Raw genomic sequence first — 22,640 nt, 5'->3', positions numbered from 1 at the left:
TCGCTAATGACACACATGTTCGGATGTTTACCAACTGGGCTTAAATCCGGATGTTTTGTGCAGAGTCATTGCCATTAATGTAACACCAGTAAACACAGTCATACATGACAGCTATGGGGGAGGTGAATGAAACCCTGAACAAGCACACATCACTGACACTGCGTTCAGTAAACCCAACAGGGCTGGGACGGTGCTCAGACACCTCACTCTCCCACACCACCAGAGGATGGCAGGGCCTAACCCCTACATCAGAATGACCCTACTCCTACAGACCACTACATTAGAATGAGCCTAACCCTACACACCTCCACATCAGAATGACTCTAACCCTACACACCTCCACATCAGAATGGCCCTCCTACACACCCCCACATCAGAATGACCCTCCTACACAAAGTTACAGAAAGTTCTAGAAAGTCCCTGTGTGCTGCTGAGCATTTGCTTCCACAGGCTCCCCTCATTGGTCACTGTGATCTGAAGAGAACATCAATATCTGAGACGGACAATTCACCAGTCAACCCAAGTGGCTGCTTCTTCTCATACAGCAAGCAATTCTGCCAAGGACAGAGACGAACAAGGCTTTTCAGTACTTTCATTTTGAATAGAAGTAATATAAGATTACTTTCTATGAACGGCACACTGTTATGGCATGAGAATCTGTGGTATATCATGAATACTGGCTTGGCTCGGGTGGTGTCGTTAGACACAATGCAAAGTGGAACAGCAACCCTCTATCCGTGTGAATATTCTTGGTTTTCCACAGGTTTGGGTGCCATGACAGTTTTATGAAACAAATCCACAGCTGGCAGAGCTTAAGGATAGCCATTTAGCTTAACAAAGAGGAGGAGACCAAATTTAACAAGCTCTATTCATTACATGAATGATTATTTTGCTAACGAAAGTAGTTACCACTCTTGTTACAAGGTTGCTCCAGTAACTTTCCTAAAATCTAATGGTGCTGTTGAATTGAACAACAAACTAGCTAACAAGAGGGCTTTTGACATCATTGTTTATTTCACGTTTACTTTACAGAGTTGAGATCAAATGCTGGCTTACAACAAAAACTCATAACTTGTCTTTGTTGCAACCATTCATTTGTGCATGTCCATTCACAGTACAATTAATGTTACTGAGATAAGGATTCAGGAAGTTTGTGTGTTTTTTTTTTTTGTTTTTTTTTTTTACAACAGAGGGGGCACATATTTTGTATGTTACTCCAATCTTTCCTGCTCTCAAGAGATGGATGCCTATAACTTTGTAGCGAGCGCTCAGCCTTTTGGCCACTTAGTCTACATATTTCCCTGGCGTGCAGCCTTGCTTGGATTCTCTAGCTAGTTAGCTAGCTGTTCATCCAACAATGATTCCCTTGTGGCAAGTACTTGGTGCATAATGATATTAAAATGATGTGTGAATCCATTTACCCATGGTATGTCAGTGAGTATTGTTATGGCACTATGTTCATAATTTTGAGAGGCCAACAAAAGTTGTTTTCATTTTTTAAATACTGATGATAATGTTATTGTTATGTTTATGATGTTATATTTGTAATTGTTATATGTGTTAGAAATATAGAAAAAGTAATACCAGCTTACAGTAATCACTTGACGTTAAGGACACAGCACTGCAGCAGTTTAAATGAACCTACATCTTAGATTGAATTTCTCCTGAATGATATGCCTAACTGATCAATTTAATAAAATTCAATTCAATAAAATAACTAAAATAAATACTTAAAATAAATAACGCTTCACTACATTTGTGCATTGTGATCAGCACAAAAACAACACCTGTAGAAAAACCGAACTGCAGACGGATTGAATGCCCCCCCCCCCCCCCCCCTTTATAGGCACTGTTCTTTAATAAACAGCATTTTAGAAATTATTTTTCTCTTCAGTGGGCACAGCCAGTTGTGAGGGTTTCAAAGCACAGCTGTCTCACCAACCAATGTGCACTTATCTGGTGACCCCCACACCCTTTCCTGCTCTGCAGACTCCATCCTTCACAATGAAAAAACATACTTTGTCTCCAGTATCAGGCAATATATTACTGCATCTGCACTAACATTTCCTGTGAGATTTAATGGCCTCTTGGAAAAATCACAAACAGGGAGGCAAGAGCAATTGTGTTTTTGAGTTTTCCATCAGCGTGACCTACATTTTCAAAGCCCTGGGGAATGGACACTATATTCTCTAATTTTAAAGCACTGCAACAGATACATTTTGAATTTATACTGAGAAATCGTTCTTATGTGAGGAATTGATTAAGTAGCCATCTATATCTAATGCATTTAACAGGCCCAATAGTTTCAGAAATAGCTTTTCCCAAATCCTCTTACAGACTACAGTTCTGTGTTAATCCCTTGTTTCTGAGAACACCATTAATCTAATGTTATCTGTGTATGATCATTAAGAGATGTACATGAGAAGTCTGACTTATCTTGCACGCCTTTTAAGAGAGTGACAAACAGCCAATGGCAGACACGCAGACACAAATGGAGGAGGGGTGAACAAAGGCAAAGACATTACATTAAAGTAATAAGGTAAAGTAATGAAACAATAATGTAATAAGACAAAGTACTAAAACATTAACTTAATAAGCTAACAATATCACAATTAAGTACTAAAACAAGTAATAAGTTAAGCAATAAAACAATAAAGTAATAAAACAATAAACTAATACAGCGAAGTAATGAAACAACATAAATAAAGCATTAATGTAATGAGGTTAAGTAAAGTAATAAGACTTACTGAAAAGGAAAGCTTATTTCAACTGCCATGTCGGTTATTTATGCAAAGCATTCAAAAACCAATCCAGAATGATTAAAGTTAGGTTCAACTCCTCCCAAAACTTCAGGCCAAGTCTCATAAGCACTGAGGCCTATATTTAATACCTTCTGGATACATTAGATAAGACATCCATGGAGCAGATCATAGATTTACCATTTACTTTCAAAATGTATAGCTCTGAGTGAACAAGTCATTCTCCACACCCATTAATAACTAAAGCAAGTCTTCCCTCTGACTCTCAGAAGCCAGATCCTTCACATTAATCTATTCTACTGTCAAAATTGCCTCCAAACACTTTAAATCCCAATGTAATTTCAGTGTAGTATATTGTAAGCAGCACAAAAAGAAATCCCTTCATTGATCACACGGCAGATCAATCGATACATCCTTGGATGGTCAAGTCTTTGAGAAGTAACATCAGACATTCACGATTAGTCTCTCTCCCCTCAGATCTCATATTGTTCAATCAGATTTGATTCATTTCAGCTTCAGCGAGACGTGATCAAGATAGTCAATTAAATGTCAAAGACAGCCTTGGTAATGCCTATTCCCTCCAACCTTGGTTCAAAGAAAAACAAGCCACTAATAGAATGAAATATGAAGCATATCACAAACAGAATCATACCACAATACTTTAAAACGTATGTTTTATTGCAAATTCCGAATTGTTTAAAACACATAACGCACACTCCCAAGACATGCCGTCCTTGGGAGACGAGGCTGAGAGGTACTGTGTGGTGTAGTAAAGGCACCGTCTGCTTCACACTGCTTAGCCTCCTTCCCACATGCTCTCCTCACTCCCACATGCACTCAAGACTTCTACAGTAGCATAGCAACCAGCAAGAACCATGAAGACGTACACAAGCCGCAGCGTTGTCCCAATTTCCACCAGGCGCAGCGCCAGCAGGGTTGAAAATGTTACTCAGTGTGAATAATTCACCTCTTCAACTAGGGCTACAGTATAGCGACTCCCGCTCTATCCCTACAGATCACAGCTAGTGTTGAAGTGAAATCCAAGTCCATGACTTAACCAAAGCACTTGGAAAAGGCAGTCCTACACAGACATTCTTATGTTTGTGTCCTAAAGTGACTGCAGAGGAGTTCCTCCTTTATCATTTATGATTCATCTGGATTAATCACAACTTTCTGCTTTTACTGGGAAATTCTTGGAACCTAAACACTTTATTTGTTATTAATAATCAACCAACAGCTGACTTTCTCTGAAAGTCAAAATTGTTCAGAGAAAAGTCATAATTTCTACCAGTGCGTTAGCTGCTTCTACTGAATATTAAATTGCATCATTGCATATGCTGTTCAGCATGACTGCCTTGATCCATTGTAGATTTGAATGCCATCTCCTAAACATCCTTACATGAAATACAGCATGAGTTCTGTGCCACCTCCCAAAGCATCTCTCTGTAACTGATGTACTCATTACTGGCAAGCACTGCTGCTTACCAGCACACTAGGTGGGCACTGGCAGCCTGTCCTGACCAGCTCAAAAATATACAACTGCTTCGCTGTAAATTCCATATGCTTGTCATTCTCGCCACCTGGTGAAAAATGGCAACATAATGAGAGTGTGCCTGATTTTCAACTCAAGCAATTAATATTAGCTCACATTTTTCTCACGTTTTAGGCAAATACTGTCTACAGAAGCCGTAAAAATGGGTTATAGCTTAGTTTTCTACTAGGGATGTGCATCTCCATCACTGAGGCCGATGCGATACACATCTCGATGCATTGCCAACGATCCGATACATTAAAGATACATATTAAGAAACTACTAATGTAATACAATATGATTCACCCCTATTGCGACGCAGTGCGATTCGACACAATTTGATTCAACACAATGTGATTCAACACAATACGATGTGATGCAAAAGAACATGATGCTATGCAATTCATTATGGTATAGATAGTTCGATTTTCGCTCTTCCTCCTCCATGATAATCTGTTACTCGCCCAGACACGCCTCCAACTCGCGCTCGACAAGAATTGGCCACTGACAGCAGTGGAGATGAGAGAGCGCACTTGAGAAACAGTTTAGATAGGAGGAATCAATCTAAATATTAAATTACTGGTCACATTTCTAAATAATAAAGGCATAGGGCCTCTACTAATAATTACATATAAATAAATCAGATTTTACCGATGCAAAGATGTTAGTAACGATGCATCCCAACTTCAACCCAAATTGTATCCGGTGCACACTTTTTTAATCAGGGCAATCACGTTGTGAACTTTTATGCTGGTGCACCGATGTGAATCGGTGAATCTTACCATCCCTACTTTCTACAGATTCAAGGTTACAACTCAACATCATCATCATTTCAGTAAATCCTACATGTACGCTGGTCTTATTGGCAGCAAACACCTTCAGTTCACTCAGATTAAACAGACAAAGGACGCATGTAAATATATTCTTTCACATTATAATTTAATATCAAACATTCAAACTGTACCTTAGGTTTTCCTTCAAATAATTAGGCCTACCAGTGGTTCATGATACAATTATCATTAGTATGTATATCTAATTGGAGCTTAAGGCAACTTGGCAATTTAAGAAGCAGATACTATAGCAAGGTGATGTAGCTAGCAGGCTAACTAAACAGGCTACACAATACCTTTACACTACAATAAAAATACTACACCTGATCTAGTTAACTGTAACTAACGAAAGCAAACGTTTCAGTTTCCGACATTTTAAGCGCAATACATCTTCTTGCTATTCCACCAAAAATACATTGCATTTTGTTACATTACATTTAATGCATGTTATCGATTCGCACAAAATTAAGGTAAAGTATGCACTACTAAAAGGAGACAAATATGGTGACTGGTTACATTCACCCCCCATCTGAGTGGATAGGTAACCAAAATGCTGCACTGGAAGGCATCCCATTACAAGAGGCTTCATGAATGTTTTTACGGCCTGTCAAACAGTTGCCTTGGGGGTCTGTCACACTGAACATCCCTCCGTTCCTTTTAAGATGTGTGAGGGGAAAATTCTCACCACCGTAAGACAGAAAATATGAGAACAGGGCATTCAGTGAAACGGTCTAGTTAATTAATGTAGATGAAAACAATCCTCTTAGGGAGAAAAAATACCCTCCCTCTTTTTTTATCCATGTTAAGCTGTTTTGGTTGTGCTTGGGTCGGGCTTTTGAAGGCTGGGTGCCCTGTGCTTAATTAGCTAACGAGAAGGGTTGGGGCTCTCTGCTTAAAAAACTGGGAGCTGTTGCCTGGATGCTCACTGCCCTTCAAAACTAAACTACTTAAAACATAATTATCAACAAGCACTGGAGGGGTATGCATTCCAGTGGGATTTCTCCTGAACTAATCCATCTATCAGATTGACACATGATAGAATAATTTACAACACCAGTCTCTGTGCATTAATGTTTTGCTCTTCAAAAATGCTTCTTCCTCCAGGGGAGCTTTGCTGAAGAGAAGGGATTTAGGGCTATCACTGAGAAAACACTGCATAAATAAAACGCTTCTGTATTTGAAGTCAAGACATTATCCATACAGATCAGTACCATTTCCATTACATTCAAAGTCTGAAGTCTAAAGTTAACATATGTGCATTTTACACAGTGTTTGCCAGCAGGGAAATGAATAATGTTATGGTTCAAAATGGGTCATTCGGTAGCAGTGTCCAACCGAAAGTAGCAATTTCGATTGCATGTCGATTAAACCCAGTATAGATTCTCTATACTCTTACCCTGGAACTTGTTTCTGTAACCAGACAAGCTCAAAGGCATACAAAGAAAGCACACATTGTCCGTTCAGCAGAAATGAGTTTTTAGTTACTTTACGCAAAAGTTCCTCCTACGCCTTTTCAGTTAAGCTCCACACACACTTGCAACTTCATGGCTGGATACCTTTTTAACTCACCACACTCACAACTGCTTGGTGTTGGTGAACATACACATTTCACAATGCCTACATTAATACTTTATTTCTTTGTTTCATCAGACTTATTTTGATACACTTTCCTCACGCTATGACAGTTAATAGTAAATTTACAATGAGTTCAAATGTGAATTGAACACTTATACCTGCTTCCTTTGTGGCTTTACTTCAAGCTTATAAAGCAGGATGTATGTTACTTGCTGACCCTTCACATAATTGTGCTTGGCTTTTGCACATCTTCAGCTGTATCAAGTAGTACTGTCTACACAGTTAACACACTTAAAAATACAATGCTGCATTTCCAAGGGTGTTTGATACCTTCTCTGTGCAGGAGTCTGAAAAGTTAGACCAAACAAAATAAGCCAGCAGTATTGATTGCATTCACAAATTCTCACAAAAAATGTAAGCAAGGCTTACTTTTAAAATTTTCAACATAAAAATCATACAGTTTATGCACTTACACATAACCTGGGCATAAAAGTCAAAGCTGTGTCCTGTACATAAATGTTAATTGGCCTGGTAAACTACATTTCTCTTCTGAGAGCGGCGTGGCAATACATTTTCCATAATAGCCATGTCTCATCGTCTCATTGTAAAACCAAGTTTCAAGACACGGACCACTTTAATAATGACAGCTGAGCATAAAAATGCGTGTGCTTGAACATATTATGGAGCACTAGAACTAAATTAAGTTACACACCAATGATATGTATATATTTTGTAATTTTACAGCATGTGCCTAAACTAGACAACTATGTAGGATTTTAGTATCACCAAATTTGCATGATAAAAGAAAAAAACACATTAAAATTCTGACAGCCTTTGAATACTGAGAAAAGACCCTGTGGCAAATTTTATTATTTCTTATTCACTATATTCATTATTATTCATTAAAAGCACACACAGGGAGTGGGTGTATGGGTGTGCCTACATATTAAGCTGTCAAGAAAGCAACCTGGCTAATGCTCCTTTCATTGAAAATATATACTTTGTACTTGTACAGAAAAGCGCTTTGTCTTTTTTTTTCTACCCAACAACCATACTCACAACAGTAAGCAAAACAATTCTATATAAGCTGGGTGATTCTGACACACTAAGGTCACATAGCAAAAAAAAAAAATGTCCCAGCCACCAATATAGGAAGGCATTATCAGAATCTTATTGTACTCATTTATTTTAAAGAGAATATTCATAAGCAACAAGGATTCTGCTTGGGATTCAGGAAAACCTAAGGGTACAGGAGGGATGCCTTTGAGTTGCTAGTGAAGACAGATGGACTGTTTGCTTGTTAACATTGTGCACTGCTTTCCCAGGTATACAAAGCATGGTTAAGTTGCCAGAAAACAAGCTTAATCTGCCTTTTGTATCCAAGAGGATTGGGCAATAACACAAATTAACCATTCAATTTTGCCTTTATTTTTCCCCAAGGGGTAATTTTTTACAGTATTGCCTGGACACTTTCAACACTGTGTCTCCTACTTGAATCATATTCACTAATTTTACTTAGTTTATTTATTTTTATTTTTGGTGGTGTTTGAGAAGGTCAGATGTTCTCTTTTAAGGATATGTAAGACACCTGACATAGCAATGTTCTCCTAAACTCTCCTAGGCAAACTACTTGGGGGGGGGAGATGCACAACAGTGTAAGCTTGACATAAATACCACTTAACACACAAGCGCAAGAAGAGATAACTTGCATAGTGGCTAGGCTGACAGGGTCTACACATATTATAGTGTGAAACTATATATAAGAGGTAAATCTCACACAAACATGAGGAGATTTTTGCTGGCCAGGCTGCTCTATAAATAGACCTGGGTGGCTTGTGGTGTGGCGCTCAAGGAAAAGGCTGCTTGGTTTCCTGGTTGTGGCAGGATGAAAGAGAGAGAGAGACTGGAAAACTGACAGCTTAAGCAGAGTACACCAGTCACAGCACACTGTGTAACAATAACATGCATCCAGTGTCTTACAGTATAATTAAGCATCCACTTTCAGATTTACATATTTCACAAACCATGATGTGCCGAAGGGCCCACAAACTGTATATGTCACTCTATTGCAGTTTTTGCAGCATCTTATGCATTTATTGATTTTCATTTTTTTTGTTTTGTTTTGTTAACCTGAGCCAGTGAAGTGGGCGTATATTTTCACATGTGTCAGGGACAGGCTTGTGCAAATGTTCTGTGTGTACATACTCTTAGCAAGTAACTATTTCTTAATGGAAATAAATATATACATCCATTTATATGCCTACATACACATTCACAATAGTCAAGAATAAGAAAATAAGTCATTTTTTCCACAGGCTGACACTCCTAACACCGTTTCTCACACATACACACACACAGACACACACACACACACACACACACACACACACACACAAGTATATGTACACTGCCACTTCCAAAATGGTCACCATGTATAAAGCTTAGCAAAATGGCTGTATAATAACATCAATATACAGCATAGTGTTTACCATATAAACAATATTCTAATTTTCCAACATGTGGTAAACGTTTATGTCTTTACTAACAATTCAATCAACCAAAATTTCACATTTCTCAAATTATTCCCAAAATAATTAAGTGTCACAATTATTATCTCCCTTGTTTTCAGTAATTTCTGTAGCTTTCCCTTGCAAGGATAACAGCACTGAACCTTTTTCTGTTTTATGAAATCTGAAAACAAACTGGGAGTGACCTTAGACCATTCCTGCCATTTCTTTGTGGATTTTGATTTGTGCTTGGGGTCACTGTCTCGCTGGAAGATCTACTAAAGTCTCTGTTTCCTTGGAGAGGCAACTCAGCTTTTAGTAGAGTTCATGACACTGCTGACCTTAACAAGGGCCCCAGAACCAGAGGAAGCAAAACAATCAGATAACATCAAAGACCCACCACCATATTTTAAACTGGGTATGAGGTTATTTTCTGCATATAAATCCTTTTTTATCGCTAAAGTGACCACTGGTGTGCATAGCCAAAGAGCTATATTTTCTCATCTGACCATAGCACCCTGTTCCAATTAAAGTTCCATTTAGCAAACTCCAAGCCCATCTATTTGTTGGTTGCTCTCAATAAAGGCCTTTTTTTCTGGAAAACCTTCCAAAACAGCCTGTTGGCATGGAGGGGAGTCTAATTGTAGACCTGATGACTTAGTGACCCCAAGATGCAACCAAGTTCTGCCGCCTCCTGAACCATCTTCCTCACTGTGTATGTACGGCACTTGTGTCCTCTACCAGACAAGTCTACCACTCTTCCACTGGTTTTAACTTCTTAATTATTGCCCTAATAGTGCTAAGACATATATTTACTTTTTTTTGTACCCATTTCTTGATTTGAGAATGTCAACAACCATTTGCTTCAGTTCATTTATGAGTTCTTTGCATTTCTGTACGATGATGGATGACAAATTGATTTTACATGGATTTTATATACATAAAAGCAAAGTACAGTTCTTTACGACTGAGATTTTTAAAAAGCATCACTTTAATGTAGATTAAATTTTGTTTGATTTTACTACGATCTTTAGGGGCATCAACAATTTTGAATGTTTTTACTCATTTTTTCTTTTCCTCTGTGCAATTTTAGTAAAATTGTAGTAAAATGAATATTTCTTATCGGTACAAAAATGAATATGAATGTGCATGAAAAATGGTACTAAAAGAGAAAAATGTGTAAATATGTGGGGCAAACAAGTAAAGTAATTAACAAACAACAACACATTCCCCCTTTACATATCGAAGACCCCATTTTCTCCTGAACAGTCATCTCCTGACAGATGCGCAAACAAGGCCTTGGAAACAGCAGCCATTTTCTCCTGAACTGCTGTGCTGAGTAAAAGCTCCTTTTAAAGCCCCTGGAAGGGCTCTGTAGCCTTGGCAGTGGGGGCAGGGGAGGAAAGAGCAGAGCGAGACAGAGGGGGAGGAGGGATGAGAACTACACAACCACAGGTAGCCACCGCTGCCATTTCTTCTCCCTGTTGTTTGATGACTCATTTTAGCTTCAAGAGATGTACGCTGGGGACAGTGGGGGGGCCTGGGAGGGGGATCCCAGTTTCCAGAGCAATTCAATACACTGCTGGTTAGAGGTAACATTTATTCAATTTGAGATCAGCTCAAGACCCGACCTCTGTAAGAGCGGTCACTGGAAACTCTGGAATCTCGGTCAGCCATGTAAGACAAAAGGAACAGCGGTATATAGTCAAGCGCAGACAATTGTGGTGAGGCAGCAGTATCTGAAATAACCTTTCCCTTCAGAGCCATGCTGCTACTGCCTGCTTCTCAACAGGACGTAACAAATTGAGTCCTCTGTGACTCTTGATGTAACCTCTGATGCGTCTGCCGTCACAGCACAGAGATTCATCTTTCCCTCTACTCTTCAGAGATTCAGTACTGCAGGATATATAAAAACAACACTGACTTGTGGTGTGCATCGTATAGATGCTTAGCTACGATACATCTCAAGATGGAGATGTTTTTTCCCCAAAATAACATGCTTAAATTTGTTCATAATTCTTACAGTTCAGCAAAACCTTTACACAGTTTGGGCTGTTTTATCAGCTAGGAAAACTAAAAAAACTCAAAAGTGTATAGGAAATAGAACTTTTCTCAACACCACATATTACTCTGCGAGATAACAGAAAAACTTCTATCTTAGAAGACAGCTGAAACATTCCAGAACATAAGATGATGCCCTACAATGTCAAACATAGGAATGCCAATGCACAATTCAAAATATCAAAACGCAGTCATCAAAATAATAATTAACTGAAAAGTTCAAATCCTTCCTATTTCCGAACACTTTCATGACACGCAAAATTGCATACATAATTTTTACTATATATTAATCATTACATATTATGGTGACTTGTGAGCTCCTGCTACTATCCTTATTCAGATACTCTGATATCATGGATGAGCCATGACAACAACCAATACAACACTCAGTAGCTGACTAACAAAGAACAGGCATATGTTCACTAGAATGTAAATTATCTTACAAATTCCATAAAACTGAGTGGACAGTGAAAATACATAATTTTTCTTCTGAGGTGAAAATAACATGATTCTGTGTGTGTGTGTGTGTGTGTGTGTGTGTGTGTGTGTGTGTGTGTGTGTGTGTGTGTGTGTGTGTATGTGTGTGTGTGTATGTGTATGTGTATGTGTATGTGTATGTGTGTGTCTGAATACCCTGACCCTTGAGAGGAAGCAATATGGCTGGAAAACATACTGCACATTTCTCATCCAGTGCAGAAGAGACCAAAAAGCTCAGCATGCTTAGCCTGTTTGCTATAAATTTCAGTCTTTCAGGGTTTCAATGTTCTCTTCATGTCTTCTGAGGAACGTGCATGGGTGAGGGGGCATTCTCAAAGACGGAGACCTCAAAATCCAAATTCAGACATTATAATATTGTTAAATAACCATCTTTGGGGAATCTAATGTTCAAACCTACCACTCAGATGTTAATCATGTAGGGTATGAACATTAGCTGACAATCACTGCAGCACTTAATAGAATATAGCCTATTTACAGTTAATAATTTTTGTTGCAGAGAGTCTTATGTACTAATGATTAAACCAAATTGTTTGTAGGCCTAATATATTTCATTAAATACAACAGTGACAGTTAGACCCAATTACGGTTCAAAGCTATGAAAGTGATGGTAGTATAGCCTATATCTCAGGCATGAATATTGGAATCAACATGATATCAGATGTAGTGCAAGCATGCCATATCAATTTGTTTCTCCCTTAGAAAGACTGTTGTACATTAATATTTCTACCAATATAAGCAACAATTTGACTAGATATAAATCAGCCACGGCCTACAACAAAAGAGGATGGGAGACTACATTTAAACTTTGTCCAATCTTTATAACATATACATGTAAGCTACAATGCCATAATGCCAAAAACTTGATAAAAATGCTCCATAAAATATATTAAAAATAATAAACCCAACACAGACTGCACATTTCACTCCATCAACGTCACATCCGGCCCAAATAACCAAACATGCTCAGCTTCTTCATAGTATGGCCAGCTGTCAACAGTACTTTCTGAGATCCTTCTGATTGTACTTCAGGAGCTACACAAACTTCATAACAAAATCTTGGTCAAGATAAGTACAAGTCAGAGACAGTACATGTCATCGCTTTTCACAGGCCTGCGATCAAGGTGTTACTTATTATTTTTAAGATTCCCTTTGCAGCCAAAATGGAACATCTTAAGTGAGTCCATAAATGCAACCTGAATGAAAACATTTAGTAAAACAACACGTTCATATTCCAGGCCTATGAAATTCAGTATAACCACTTCCCTGCTTAATTTTTTGCTGTGCTGCATCTTTAAAAAAAAAAAAAAAAAAAAACATCACCACTCCTCTGTCTAGTCAGCTTCTGTGCACAAACCAGCTGCTTTCCTTGTGACCTCGATTTACTAATTTAGGAAACACATCTTTCTACAGTTTTCCCCAGCACACAGGAAACATTTCATAAATATGTTGCAAACACACAGGACACACTAATGGGCAACATTAATAAGGATGGTGACTATGGCTTAATTTGCAACCACTGCCATGCCCTCCCACAATCCATGTGCTCCTGCTGCCAACCCCTCTGTCTGAATCCACTTCCAGCTTTATTCCATTGAACCAGCCAGCCTTATTCCATTAGACCAGCCAGCCCTGATCAGCCTGCTCAGCTACACTCAAGAGTGGATAGCCCGAGAGGTTACACTACCACCTATCTAACATGCACCTGGACATGGCTGAAAATCACACCCACCTCAGTACAAGTGCCACTGAGCAGGGTTAAAACCAAGCCTGTGTCAGCACTATGAGTGCCAGTTACCCATCATACCCCTGAGCAGAGTCAAAACCATACCTATCTCAGTACTACAAGTGCAACCTACCTATCGTGCACCTGAGCAGGGTTGAAACCAAGCCTGTCCAGGTACCGCAAGTTCAAACTAAAACATTAACTAACTGAATCAACTATATTCTTGGTGTGCACTTTACTCACAGGTGTGTACAACAGCAATGGATTCTTCTGTTGGAAACAGCATTCACATTGGCTAAGCTGTTAGCTTAGTGTTAAATATTTTTGTTCACTTTCCGGGGAAAGCTGTATTGAGTGTGGATTTTATTCGGGACACCTTTTCCCCTACAGGTGAATTAGGTGGTCAAAGCTGACAATTTGGTCCCATTACCCAACCTGAACATCAGCTACTGTGCAAATGACCAAAATAGATAAAAATGTTTTGTGGGATTTAGTCCATTCAGGCTTTGATGTATCAGAGCTCACAAACAATTGCTTGTAAATTTAATCAAGATAAAACTCAGTGCATCAGAGGAAAATGAAACTATTTAATTTTAATTTCTGATGTTAAAAGACAACAGCATATTTCAGCAAAGTCTTCGACAAGGTGGTTTCACCTTCAAGATAACAGATTTAAGCTGAACTGGACAGTGAGGTATTACCACTGTATTGCTTTTAAGTGTTGAGCTCAGGGAGATACTTTAAGTGAGGGTCATTTTTTTTTACTTTTGATTGACCTTTTCCACAGAAAAACTCCGAAGGGGAAATACAAAAATAACTAAGCATCTGAATGCATCTGAACGCATCTGTAATACTGTCTGAACACAGCATGGTGCAAAAGCTTCCAGTAAACTGTCTAACGAAATCAGATGCCGTACTGATACACTTGTCAGGAAATAGCTTTGAAGTGTTTTCCACACAGTTGCACATAGTGCAGACCTCTGCAGGTAAGATGTCTTGATACACAGCTGTAATGAGCACTTACAGATCTTGAAGACTGTTACCACTGCCTTAACTGAACTCTTGACTGAAGCCTTAGTCAAATAATGTATTAATATGCCCTGGCTTTCACAGTTATGCATTTTAGGTAGACCCCTAAAATACACTGAATGGGCTCCTTAGTGCTTATTTTGGAGATAACTGACCTACAACCAGGAACATGAGGACATCAGTGTGAGGTATTCCCCCCGAACACAAATCAATTCTCTTTTTTTTCAGGGAAACTACAACCACCTTTTTCCTCCACTAATATGTGTGTAAACAAAAAGAAAGCCTCCTGAGGTATTTATCTCTGGTGTATAGAGAAACCCTATCAACCTCAGCTGTCTTCAACAGAAATCACCTGATTTTTTACCCCTAAATCTAATTACAGAATCTCTACTCGTTACAATAACTTTACTAAAGATCCTGCCAAAGCCATCAATATATCACAATGAACAACCAATAAACTGTCTGATACAGAACTTGCATTGTCTTTATTGTGATGCTTAACCACATTAATATAAACTAGGAGATGATAAAAGCAACACATTTTTGCAAATGTAATTTTGATTAACTATATGTCAAACTGCTGCTTTGTCCCACTCCAGTAAATTCACAGTGAACAGACATGTGACTTATAGACTCTATGCAGCAAGTATGTATTTTTACTACGATATTAGTGAGCCCCCAATGTTTACATTGGGGTCGCTGTCCTCAACCATGTCAATGAAATTCATATGCAGATGTTATTTTAGGTGAAATAGAGAGTCGCCCTGAGTTTATGGCAAGTTGATGGTTTGTCTGCTACCCAACAGTCAACATGTCATGTATGCAGACTCCTGACCATGTTCTATTTTTGACACACGTGATCCACTACACTGGCTTACCCTCCTCCAAAAGCCAAAACAGTGGATCAGCATATCGTATGACCCCAATAAATTAATTTTGCAAGAATAGAATGCACTCTGATGTATGTCTCTTGCAGAAAAAAAAACTGGAGGGGCTACATTTGCAAAGATCTTTCAGAGATTCTTAATGAACCAAATGTTCACTGACAACTGTTTTTGATTAGCATACCATCCTTCAACCTCACCCAGTGGGTGTTATATTTGCACCAAAATTTTTGAATGCAACTACGGTGCCATTCAGAAGAACAACATACAGTGTTAAGAACACTGGAATATAACCTACCTGCCAAATCCCCCTTGGATCAGCCCCAAAATCAAAAACATGGGTTGCTTATGTATGGTAACAAGATGAGATAATGGAGGGCATAGATGCATTTGATTGACTCATAACCCATGTAAGAAGGGAGACAACAGTATATAGCTAGTACTTATTCGTGAAAAACATATGCAAATTTACCAGTTGTGAGATATGAGAAGCATGGCAAAGTCGAGCTGATGTCACCGGGATTTCCCCATTATTTATAACCGAGGGGACATGATGAGGTCACAGCAGCAGAGCACAAAGCAGAACCTCACTAGACCAATCAGGAGTGAGACTACTCAAGTGCTTACATGGGTGTCACTTCTGAATGCAACACCCATTCGCCAACTGGCATGTGACCCACACAAACTGCAATCCACTCACGGACTGTAAGTCAGGTTACCTCTGTTCTACTTTAAACAAATATTAGCCACACAAACAACCCAATATTTGTTCAACACATCCAAGTTCCAGAGGAGCTGCCGCACAAGTGCTTTCTGTGTGTGAAGCGCAGTTCAGGAAGGAAGACCACTCACAACCAAAAACAATATTTGTGAAAGATGAAGAATTGATATTCAAACTAAGGAAGAGAGAGGACATTCAGCCTCCTCGCCCATGACTGTAAAAGACTGATGTTGTTTATAGGCTGACTGGGAATAAATGGAAAAGGGCCTTTCCACATTTCTATGTGGCTAAGCATGAAAAGTGTCAAATTAGGGTGCCAAAAACTTACCCAAGAGCCGCAAATCAACCAAAAGATGAACTACTGTATCAGCCTACAACACTGTACTGTCTTAGGAGGGATCACACACAGCACAGACCTACTCGCTGTGTAAATCTCAAGTTTGTGTTAATATATGCATGAAGAATTCCATCTCACATCTTTGCATCCTGGAGCAAGTCAACATCCAGTGGAATCATGCATTTTCACTGTAACAGTTTCAGTGAAGCCCATATATATTTTTTTATCAATCCCCTGCCGTTGGTTATTAATATCTGAATCCAACGGAAGGATTTTTTCAGAGCAATTTTACACCAAATTAATAAAATATACCCAAGTTTTAAAGGTGTGGAAATGCTCACATTAGTGACATGCTGACATCAGTCTCAGAGCTATAAAAATCCTTATTCCAAGCACTTTAATATGGAATGTCCACATATTACATAAAAATGTAAGACCACCACCCCAAAATCAGGTGGTGAAGTTAGTACTGTTAGTACTGTTATATATACTAATGAGCATCTACTTGTACATATAACTAGAAGGAGGAGTTGACTATTCTTGGTGTCTAATAGTGAATGCATGCATATTAGAACTACATTTAGCACTAGAGATCTTGAGTGGTGTCCCCAAACAATCGTCACAGTTCTCATGTGCCATAATAACATCCATGATCAACACAGCAAAAAAGCTTGCAGACAACGCATCCCTAGTGCCCATGTTGTTTACACTCAACTCTCATTTGTACAACTGTCTCGTTGAATTAATATTTAAAACTCTTGCAGTCGTCTGAAATGGGAGCTTCGTTCTCTGTATACATGGAGAGCAGAGCCACACAACAACTATGTGTGTGGTTGAGGTGTCTGTGACATTAGGAAAGGTTGGATGTATTTGATCATGACAAGTCTTCCAGTGAGCTCACTTATCGACAACCTTAACTAAGACACTGGTTCACCTTCATCGGAACAATCATAACACTCTCAAAACAGCTACTTATTTAGAGCACTCATTTTGGTAGCAAGCCTTAAAGTTCATGCTAGCATATGAAGACTGAATGAATTTCAGAGCCAGAAGCTAATGCATCTAAATTCACTAGACAACTGGGGTATGGAATTCAGAACAAGTAACTACAATAGGTATTCTGAACAAGAGTTTTTGAATCAGTGCTATACATACAGAATAAAAAGGCCAACCTAAAATGAAGAAACCTCTCTACAAGTAAACATATCATAGTGGAGTCTATACCACATGATAGATAGTGTTAAAAAATAAATTTGAAACTGAAATCCTTCTTGCTTGTATTGTTGACTAATAAACATTCCAATAGGTTTGTGCCACTCACAAACACACAAGCACATCAGCTCATATTATTTCATCATTTAAAGTGTATTTATTTTTACTCTGATTGTTCAATCTCTACTAAATTTGTGTACCATCCAGTGAGTCAGGCAGAATTGTATTTGAGTCAGTGGCTTTCCTTACCATAATTATAAATGCAAAACACCTACACAAAAAAGATCAAGCAATCCACATAGATTGACAATCACAGATTGAACATGTCTGGCTTCAAACAGCTCAATTTATTGAGGTGCCTCAATGTACCCATCACCATCTGTGCTTACTGGCCTAAAAACAGAATCCTTACATCAAGTACATCCATGCAGATCTCAGGAAGTCCAATTTTAATTTAAGGTGTTTGTGTGATGAGGGCTGGTGAATAAGAAATACAGGCCTAATGGAATGTTAGAATTAGCTGTTAGTCTGTATATTTAATACTTTTGGCACTATGGGTAGGTAATGAAGAAGGAGAAATACAAACTGAAATTCCATAGTTCATCCACATTATATCACAGCCCTTTGCATTTATTTAGAATAATACAGAAAATATGAGGTGCCTGAGTTGTTCAACCGTTTACAGATGCCAAGAACTGCCTACTTAAGACCTGTGTCATAGGAGTCAGAGGACAATTGGAAAAAAGGAAAAACATTCAGTGAAAGTCCCTCCCTAGATTTTAGGATTCATATTTCTGTTTCCATGTATGATCACCACAACCTATTCACAGCTACATTACAGACCTGCACCTTCACATTGATCACCTTTCTGACAAACTCACAGAAGTGCTGTGTCTAGGTGTTGAGTAGTTTCTTTACACTATGCACAGCCCATGTACAGGGAAGTTTTGTTCAAACACCCAGCAAACAGATGTTCACAAACAATACAGATTTTATTGCTCAGACACTGTCATGATATGGAGTTTGGCTTACATGCTGTCATGCAAATTGCGTGATTTGGGTCCCCATTACAATGTATTTCCTCCTATACATATGAGATATACAAGAGCACTGACACTGAAGAGTCGAGTGAGTAAGCTATATAAAGCAAGTAACCAACATGAATGGCTCTTCATAGGCTGACTTTTAAAGATTTTAGAGCAAAAAGATTACTTCACATACACACTACTGCACTGAATAACCATGCTCAGATATGTTACCCAACCCATCTATTCAAAAGATCTTTATCAAAGAAAAAACAAAAGAAAAAACAGAGGGCACAACGACCTGTCCCTGACATGATGTTATTAAAGTACAGAAACGGCATTCTAACACAACCACAAAACACCCAACTTGCATTTTTTAAATGGATTCCACAAATAATTGGATGTGGCAGGTATGTCATCTGCCAAGAGCTGACACTTCTCGGCATTTGAGATATGGGTATGATAAAGGGTGATGGTGAAACAAACAAACAAAAAAAAAAAAAAAAGAAGAAGACGACCACAGGGCGAAGTTACGCAAAGAAATTCCGAAAACACTGAGCAGGTTTGATTTCGTACTTAGTTCGTGTAAAGTAGTCCATACTGATTAATGTAAACTGCCTTCATTGTCAATAAACAATTTCAATAACAGACCTATTTTGTGTGTCCACTGACTTGTAGATTTTAAGTACTTAGTAGTCTACGTGGTATTTCTGCAGTGTTTTGTGTTGAATCATTAACTGTATATTAAGCAAACGCTGTGCTCACATCAAAACTTATGATGCACTTTGTGTCAGAGTTAATCATATTTCTTTTAAGGGGTAAATTAAGTCAGATAACGCGCATAAGCATACGAATTGATTGTCATAGCCAATACATTGTTTGAAAGAATCCACTCGTACCATGATCATATTTGAAGACACCGGCCGGCTGGTACTACTGTTACGCTTGCTGGCCAACATTACAATTGGAAAGCAGCTGTATAATATATACAGCTTCTTCGTTCCCGACACACCTAGTTAGCAACATAGATCTGTACTAGCTATGAAATGCTGTAAATTTAAAATCATAACCACAGGAAACTGCTCAACAGCTGTAACAGAATAAAAGAGGACGCAGAAGACACGATGCACGACGTTAGCCGAGTTGCATGCTTTCCTGAAGCAGCTGTAGCTCAGTTTTCACAAATGTAATCAAACACAAAAAAGCTCTGATGACATTAACACTTTGCATTTACTTCAAACCTTAAACGCATAAAAACAGGTAGCATGACTGCTAAACAGAGTAGCTAGACTAGCTAGCTAATTAGCATTGACAACGTGGATATTCCGAACACACACTCAGCATAGAACACTAACAGTAACAGTGTATTGATTACATAAAACAACCCAAAGTACTTTCTTAAGTGCACAGTGCAGTAGATTCAGCTGAAATCCCAGGACATGAACAGTGAGCTAACCAGTCAGTTTTCCTAAGTTACCAACAAAACTTAAATATTGAACGAATAATCAGCAGATCACCTTACCTTGACCAGAGAATGCGTGCTCGTGAGTGGTAACGCCGCTGCGTTAGCCTGCTAGCTAGCTAGCTAACTTCCACCAGGAAATATCCTCCAACTTCAGGGCTCAAACGTATAGCCAGTTACTTTGCTCCCATTTCATTCGTTAGCTAACTCCAGTATCTTCCCACGGTTGTTCTTGTTGCCTGTGATCTGTAAAAGCGGCAAGTGTGGCCGTATATCGCCGATCAGTGAAGCGGGATGTAAAGTTAGAAGTGGAGTAAATAAAACTCGGAAGGTGCGGATATTTTTTCAGTGTTTTAATGTACACGGCTTGCTAACTACAGTACAGGAGACAGGCTGCGAATGTTGCCGCCAAGAGAGCCGAGGCACTTTGAGACAGAAGGCACCGTCAGTGACCTACAATGGAGAAATCAGCAACTGACCTTAAACCTGCTTATTCACACAGAGAAACGCATCTCTTCACAACAAATTTCCACGATTAAGTTTGTTAACACGCCATCCCAGTGAAGAGGCGCAGTACCCAGTATAAATTGGAACACGATTTCATAATTTGGCAGTCTAGCAACATACCTCGTGTTGTGCTTTGTCCCCCTTGCATACATTACGATATATGCTTCTGCATAGTTTTATTTTACTGACATTTAACATGTCAACATTATTTCTTCTATTATCATAAAATAACTGAAGGGATAAGAGTAGCATATAAGAGTAGCTGTAAGTATTACATAAAATACGTTAACCCTAAATTACTTTTAAGTGGTTTTTGATATCTCCACATCACCGATTTAACGTATGGCTTCAGAGATATGCCTGTGCTTACATGGTATCGATCGCGTACCACAAAACAAGCATATTCAATATTTGCCTATTATTACCGACATACCTATTATTATTATTATTATTATTATTATTATTATTGTTGTTGTTGTTTTGTTGTTGTTGTCGTTATTATTATTATTATTATTATTATTTTATTGTTGTTGTTGTTGTTGTTATTGTTACTACTACTACTGTTGTTTTGTTATTATTATACTGTTTTATGGTTCTATACTCTCTGTAAAAAACATACGAATATATCAGGGTAATAAAAACTGAATACACTTTCCTTTTCTGAAGTGCCCTGTTTAAATCTGCAAGCATTCCAGTATTGTGAACTATCCATTAATTTGCCTTTGAATAACACATTCCTAATTCATAATCCATGAAGATTAAACGGAGTCAGATTTACCGAAAAAGAGAAGCTAGAGCAATTTAAGTCTAAGCATGATGCAACATTACCTTGTATCTGGCCTCTGTGCGGATTCCCTTCCCCCACACGGTCCGCGTGCGACGTGAGTTCCGTTTTTTTTCGCCTGTACGGTCACATTGTGGCTGATTAATTCTCCTTTCGCCTTGCTCAGTCATTCAGATTTGGAAAGTAAATAACAAGTTGACATCATTACAGCTCTGCATTTGTGTGACACATTCCTCCGCTTACCGGGCTGCTGCGAATAGCTGCGCCACAAGTTTATTAAAAAGGGAAAGAGTGCACAATACGTGTACTAATTCCAATAATGAGTCCAGTGCAACCATTAGGGCAGGGGTGTCCAAACCTCTCCTGGAGGGCCACTTGTCCTGCATGTTTTAGATCTCTCCCTGCTCCAACACAGCTGATTCAAATGATCAACTCCTTATGAACTCCTGAAGCTGCTGAATAACAAACTGATCATTTGAATCAGCTGTTGAATCAGGGAGAGATCTAAAACATGCAGGACAAGTGGCCCTCCAGGAGAGGTTTGGACACCCCTGCATTAGGGTAATTTAAAATATGCCTTGTATATGTATTAGAAATAAGCAATTACATTTAGGATGGGATTGTGAAACTGCATTCTCTTGTAAAATGGACAGCATTTTGTTCAATATTGCTGGGGTAACTCATTTGTTCTGTTTAGGAATAGCCCTGAAGGAGTGTAACACAGAAAGGAGTGAAGGTTCTTTGAAGGGCAGATTAGAACCGCAGAAGCTGACAACAGTGGGGAAGGTTGCTTGATTGACAAGCTATGATAGTTTTAGTTATTATTTATTTGTTCTCCATTATTAATAAACTGATCCCAATCATCACCATTACATTAATGTTAAATTTAGAGACTCAGGACTGAAGTAAGAAGTTATTTGTTTATTATTATTATTATTATTTTTGTCATGCACCATGTTGAATTATATAGCACACCATCCATCCAATGACAATAAGAGATTTTAAAAAAGTAAAATAATTACATTCATAAATATGTCTTCCCTTTTGTATCTTTCTTTTCATCCACTGGAAAATATCAGTTCATAAAAACTTCATAAAACTTAATAAAATCTTTCTTTTGGTTATATTCAAATATGAAGCAGTCAATCCAACCAGAAAGGTGAGGAAAAAATTTATACTCAATGTATGTTTTTAT

At 38.4% G+C, this 22,640-nt stretch overlaps 1 protein-coding gene across 2 annotated transcripts in view; it reads right to left on the bottom strand.

Moving 5' to 3' along the window:
- Positions 1–21,549, bottom strand: part of LOC118788879 (F-box-like/WD repeat-containing protein TBL1X) — a 32,576-nt gene extending 11,027 nt beyond the window's left edge. Inside the window, exon 1 of one of the 2 annotated variants that reach the window (XM_036545059.1) lies at positions 21,490–21,549. The gene's annotated coding sequence lies outside the window, so the exon portion shown is untranslated. Of the gene's footprint in view, positions 1–20,214; positions 20,649–21,489 lie in introns of those variants that run through there. The other variant, XM_036545058.1, reaches the window with a different exon arrangement.
- Between the last annotated feature and the right edge of the window lie 1,091 nt (positions 21,550–22,640).

The sequence above is a fragment of the Megalops cyprinoides genome, chromosome 14, assembly GCF_013368585.1.
Source record: "Megalops cyprinoides isolate fMegCyp1 chromosome 14, fMegCyp1.pri, whole genome shotgun sequence".
Taxonomy (NCBI): Eukaryota; Metazoa; Chordata; class Actinopteri; order Elopiformes; family Megalopidae; genus Megalops; species Megalops cyprinoides.
The sequence above is the reverse complement of the archived record's forward strand: the minus strand, read 5'-3'. Positions and strand labels throughout refer to the sequence as shown.